The sequence below is a fragment of the Phyllostomus hastatus genome, unplaced genomic scaffold, assembly GCF_019186645.2.
Source record: "Phyllostomus hastatus isolate PE091 unplaced genomic scaffold, TTU_PhHast_1.1 phas_contig_90, whole genome shotgun sequence".
Lineage (NCBI taxonomy): Eukaryota > Metazoa > Chordata > Mammalia > Chiroptera > Phyllostomidae > Phyllostomus > Phyllostomus hastatus.
Window position 1 is genome coordinate 4780521 of NW_025333984.1, and position 5996 is coordinate 4786516.

The 5996-nt window shown below is 36.7% G+C and overlaps 1 pseudogene; it reads left to right on the plus strand.

Annotated features, from left to right (window-relative positions):
• Positions 1 to 1702: 1702 nt before the first annotated feature.
• LOC123827739 lies at positions 1703 to 4723 on the plus strand (annotated as a pseudogene).
• Positions 4724 to 5996: the final 1273 nt, after the last annotated feature.

Consider the following 5996-nt stretch of genomic DNA (forward strand, 5'->3'; position numbering starts at 1 on the left):
AATTGAAAATGTAAATGTGTTTGTGTTCTACTGTGAAGTGAAACAGCATATTTTTCTCTAATACTAATATTCCTAGAAATATGTGAGAAGTTTCTTTTTAAAATTTTATGTATGTATGTATGTATGTATGTATTTTTAGAGAGAGGGGAAGACAGGAGAGAGAGAGAGAGAAACATCTTATGAGGGAGAAACATAAATCCATTGTCTCTTGCAAGCACTCCAACTGGGAACCAGGCCTACAACCCAGACATGTGCCCTGACCCAGAATTGAACAGGTGATCTTTTGCTTTGCAGGACAATGCCCAACTAACTGAGCCACACTGGCCAGTATGTGTTTTTCTTATTTTAATTTTATTTTTCACCCTTAGACCTGGCAATCCCACTGCTAGGATTATATCCTAAGAACCCTGAAACACGAATCCAAAGAACCTATGCACTCCAATGTTCATAGTGCAATTTACAATAGCCAAGTGCTGAAAACAACCTAAGTGCCCATCAGTAAATGAATGGCTCAAAAATCAATGGTACATTTACACAATGGAATTCTATGCAGCAGAAAGAAAGAAGGAATGCCTACCCTTTGCAACAGCATGGATGGAACTGGAGAGCATTATGCTAAGTGAAGTAAGCCAGGCAGTGAAAGACAAATACCATATGATCTCACCTTTAACAGGAACTTAATCAACAAAACAAAGAAACAAGCAAAATATAACCTCAGACACTGAAATTGAGAACAGGCTGAACAGAGGGGAGAGGGGAGGGAATTTCAGGGGAAAAGGGTGAAGGGTTTTCAGGGACAATTATAAAGGACACATGGACAATAACAGGGAGGGTGCAAGTGTGAGGGAGGTGGGGAGCGCTGGGATGGGGGGAAAGGCAGAAAACTGTATTTGAACAACAATAAAAAAAGAAAAAATTCATTTTTCAATTATAGTTTATATTCACTATTATTTTGTGTTAGTTTCAGGTGTACAACATAGTGGTTAGACAATCACATACTTTACAAAGTGGTTCCCCCAATATTTCAAGTACCCACCTGGCACCGTACATACTTATGACAATAATATTGACTATATTCCCTATGCTGTATTTTACATACCCATGACTAGTTTGTAACTACCAATTTTCACCTTTTTACCTAACCCCCCATCCCCTCACCATTCTGACAACCATCATTCTACTCTGTGTATCTGTATCTGTAGGTGCATTACCAAGTTTGTTTCAAATAAACTTTTTATTTTGGAATAATTTTAGATTTACAGAAAAATTGTAAAAATTATACAGAGGGTTCCCATATACTGAGTTTCAATTTCTCTTAATTTCAATTTCCCTCAATGCAATTATTTGTTGAAATTAAGAAACCAACACTGCCACATCATTATTAACTAAACTTCATATTTTATTCAGATTTCACTAGTTTTTCCATTAATGTTCTTTTTCTGCCTCAGGATCCTATCTACAATATCACATTGCTTTTAATTGTCCTGTCCCCTTAGTCTCCTGTGATTTGTGACATTTTCTCTGTCTTTGACCTTAACAGTTTTGAGCAGAATTTGTCAGATATTTTGTAGAATGTCCTTCAATTTGGGTTTATTTGCTGTTTTTCTTATTATTAGATTGGGTTATTGGGTTTTGAGAAACAATGCCACAGAGATGAAGCAACTTTCTCATCACATCATATCCAAGGGTACCTGCTATAGACATGACATCACTGATCATATATACCTCGATTAAAGTGGTGTCTGCCAGTTTACTCCACAGTAAGTTTGCTTTTTTTCCCATTCCCTTACTCTGTTCTTTGGAAGTGAGTCACTAAACATGGTGCATTTTTTATTATTCTATTTTCTGTATTTTAGCTTATTAGTAACACATTTTAATTATTATTTTAGTTGTTCCCCTGAAAGCTAAAACGTGTTTCTTGATGAAAACCTACCTACAATTATTACTTTTATCACCTTTTAATGTAGGGATCTTTCAGCACTTTAACTCAATTTATTCTCTTGTAAATTGCACTGTTGTCATGTGCCATTAATGTCATGAATTTTAATGCATCTTGTTTTTTTTAAATCCCGTAAGATATTTTTTAAAATCTTGAAAAAGTCTCAAACCTACAGAAATGTTAAAGTATGGTACAAAGAATTTTTTCTCTAAACCTTTTATGAGTAAGTCATTGATGCGATGCCCTATCATTTCAAAACATTTCTACATGTATTCCTAAAACAAAACAAGACAAAACAAAGCATTCTCTTACAAAACTACAATATAACTATCAGTGATAAAATTAACAATGAAAAGTTATTATCTAATACTCAGATCCTATTCAAATTTTGCCAATTTTGCCAATAATGTCATTTACAGCCAAATAATTTAATTCAGAACCAAGTATGTACTGCATTTGCTTGTCATGTCCATTTAGTGTTATCTAATCTGCAACAGTTTCTCTATCTTTTCCTGACTCCCATGATTTTGACACTTGAAGATTATAGCTCAACTATTTTGTATAATATCCTACAACTTAGGTTTACTTTATGTTTCCTCACAATTATATTTAGTTTATAAGTTTTGGGCAGGAAGACAACAGAAGTGATAGTTTGTTCTTTCATTGCATTAAAGAAATGTCTTCTAGGCTTTATTACTGTAAGGTTATTCTTTTCCCTTTGCAATTAATAAGTATTTTGTGAGGAGGTATATCTGAATGAATGTTTTGTGGAGAGATATATTTGAAAATGTGTCTATTTCTATCTACCTATCACTCTATCACTCTATCTATCATCTATCTATCCCTAGTTCCTCATCTAACTTCTCATTCATTCATTCATGTAAGTGTGGGCTCAATAATTTCTGCTTTATTCAGTGGATTTTAATCTATTATTATTATTTACTGTGATGCTAAAATTTTGTCAATGGGAGGACTTTTAGGCTGACTTTTGACATTTTCCTAGTATTCTCTGAGCATTTCTTTAGGGACAAAAATAAATTTCAAGCTCATCTTATACAGTCATACCTCAGTACTTCTCAGTTTCAGAACTTGTCAAACCCTGTACTCATTGCATTTTGATGAGAAAAAAATGTTTCAGCACTCGGTGCTTCCTTGGGACTTGTCGCACTTTCTAGAACTTGTATGAGTCAAGACTCTGCCCCATAAGAGAACAATGCTTTATCACTTGTGCTTGCTCGGTACTCATTTGGTACTTGTCTGTTTTCAGCATTCATCATGAATTCTGGAACTAATTAATGATGAGTACTGAGGTACCATTGTACTTTTTCTGCCCCAGTCCTAGAATTAGCCTTTTCTCCAAGGAGCCCTGATTTCTTTTACTGGAGAATAGTATTTATAAACCAAGATATGGCTGTTCATTGTTATTAGGGGTGTTATGGACTGAATGATTGTGTCCCCACAGAATTCATAGGTGGAAGCCCTAATACCAATTGTGATGGTTTTGGAGATAATTAGGTTTAGATGAGGTCATGAGGAAGGGGCCCCACAATGGGATTAAAGCCTTTATAAGAAGAGGAAGAGACTAGAGCTCTCTTAAAAATTTGAGGTCACAGTGAGAAGGTGGCTATCTGTAAACCAGAAAGAGACCTCTCACCACAACCTGATCATGCTGGCACCCTGATGTAGGACTTCCAGACTTCAGAACTGTGAGGAATAAATTTCCGTTGTTTAAACCACCAAGTTTATGTCATTTTATTACAGCAGCCTGAGCTAAGACAAGGGTATTGTTGTTTCCAGGCCCTCTCAGTGGATTAACAGTGAGAAACCTGGCTCCTATTTTTCTTAATATAATCTCCTAATATGTAATGAATCTTCTATAGTTGTAATTTTCCATTGTCATTTAATTTTATGTATGTATTAATTACAAATATTTTATGACTGTATAGCTGGGAGGCCACAGTGCACAGGCATCTCCTGTGTCCTTCCCCCAATACCCCCTCACCCTCTCGAATTCCCACCCCCACTTTTTTTTGAAGGCACTACATGACACAGTGCCACCCTTGGTCTGGAGCCAGGTACTGCACAAACCCCTCTGACTCCCACACTCCGTGACCAGAGCCCTCTTGGCTTAGGCAAAGGTCCAATGATGAGAGCCCCAGCACCAGCAATGGTAATTCAGATGCAGACCAGAGAGACCCAGCTGCTCCAGCACCTGAAGAAGAAGAAGAAGAAGAAGAAGAAGAAGAAGAAGAAGAAGAAGAAGAAGAAGAAGAGAAAACCTTCCACCCAGCAAAAGAAAAACACCAAACTCCCTAGCAAAACCACTGCTAAGTTATCCACTAGTGTCAAAAGAATTCAGAAGGAGCTAGCTGAAATAACTCTTGTTCCTTCTCCTAACTCCAGTGCTGGGTCTAAAAGAGATAACATTTATGAATGGAGATGGACTATACTTGGTCCACCAGGTTCTGTACATGATGGTAGTGTATTTTTTCTGGATATAACATTTTCATCCAATTATCCATTTAAACCCTATCTAAGGTTACTTTCCACACCAGAATCTATCACTGCAATATCAATGGTCAGCAAGTCATTTGTCTGAACATCCTAAAAGACAACTGAAGTCCTGCTTTGACTATTTCAAAGATTTTACTCTTAATTCGTTCTCTTTTGACAGACTGCAACCCTACAGATCCTCTGGTTGGAAGCATAGCCACTCAGTATTTGATCAATTAGGCAGAACATGACAAGATAGCCAGATCATGGACCAAGAGATATGTGACATAATTCACATAATTTGTATGCAGGGTGAAGGAGGAGAAGGCATCTTCTCATTGTGCTGCAAATCTTTATACTCTTTACAATACAGCCTTCTGTGTTTATGTTATACTGATTCTACTCTCTGCTTTTAGCCTTTGGAGACTGGGAGACTCCCCCAAAAGGTAAATGTTAGCAAGAATAGAACTTTGTAGCTATAGATTACTTGTTTTAAAATGCCTACTAAGTCTTCCTTTTATAGGATATCAAAATTTATTTTGTGATATACTAAGAGTACTGGTCCTGAAGCCTACCATATAGTAGCCTACCATTTTAGCCTAATTCATTATCTGTATGAAGTTATAAAAGTAGCTGTACATGACTAAGAATTTGTCATTTGTATGCAACCCAGACCTATTTCTGAGTATGTGGTTAATGATGTTGTGAAAAAAGCTTCACCTTTTACCTTTGTCGGTTTGTAATGAGTGGATTTTCTTGTACCTTTTATAGAACAGAGAGCACCTGATATATCATCTCAAACACAATAAACATTCTCCTGAAGGTAAAAGAAAAATATTATTTTAAAGTCTATGTCTAAGAATTCTATCTGGATCTTCTATGGGCCTATACATATTGCCTATCTTTCTCTTGATTTTTGGTCACTGGTTGTCTTTTTACATGCTTTATTATTAGTGATTGTATGTTGGACACCACAGAAAAAGACAAACAGATAATTTGAGGTATTTGTTGTTGCTATCTTCCTCCAGAGAGAACTTATTTTTTTACTCTAACAAACACTTAAGATAGAGATAGAATACCTTAATCTGATTAGAGATTGAAACTGGGTTTCAGACTTGGTTTATAAAAAGTTTTTTGGCCAAGATGGAGGCATCGGTAGATATACTTTTCATCCTCACACAACCAAAAGATTGACAATCACCAATTTAAAAACAAAAAATAACCATAACTGTCAGAAAGTCAAACTGTATGGAAGTTCAACAACCAAGGAGTTAAAGAACAAATATTCATCTAGACTGGTATGAGGGGCGGAGATGGGCAGCCAAGGTGGAGAGGACTTGTGGCAAGGTGGAGGCTTGGCAGATCAAGTGGATGAGGTGGTGGCTGGCAGACTGGGAAGTCTCACATTGGCATATGGATAAACCATGAGGAACAACTGGGGAGGGAGACAGACCATGCAACCCAGGGTTCCAGCATGGGGAAATAAAACCTCAAAACCTATGGCTGTAAAAATCTGTAGAGGTTGTGGTGGTGGCAGAAACCCTCAGTTTCACAGGACAGTCTG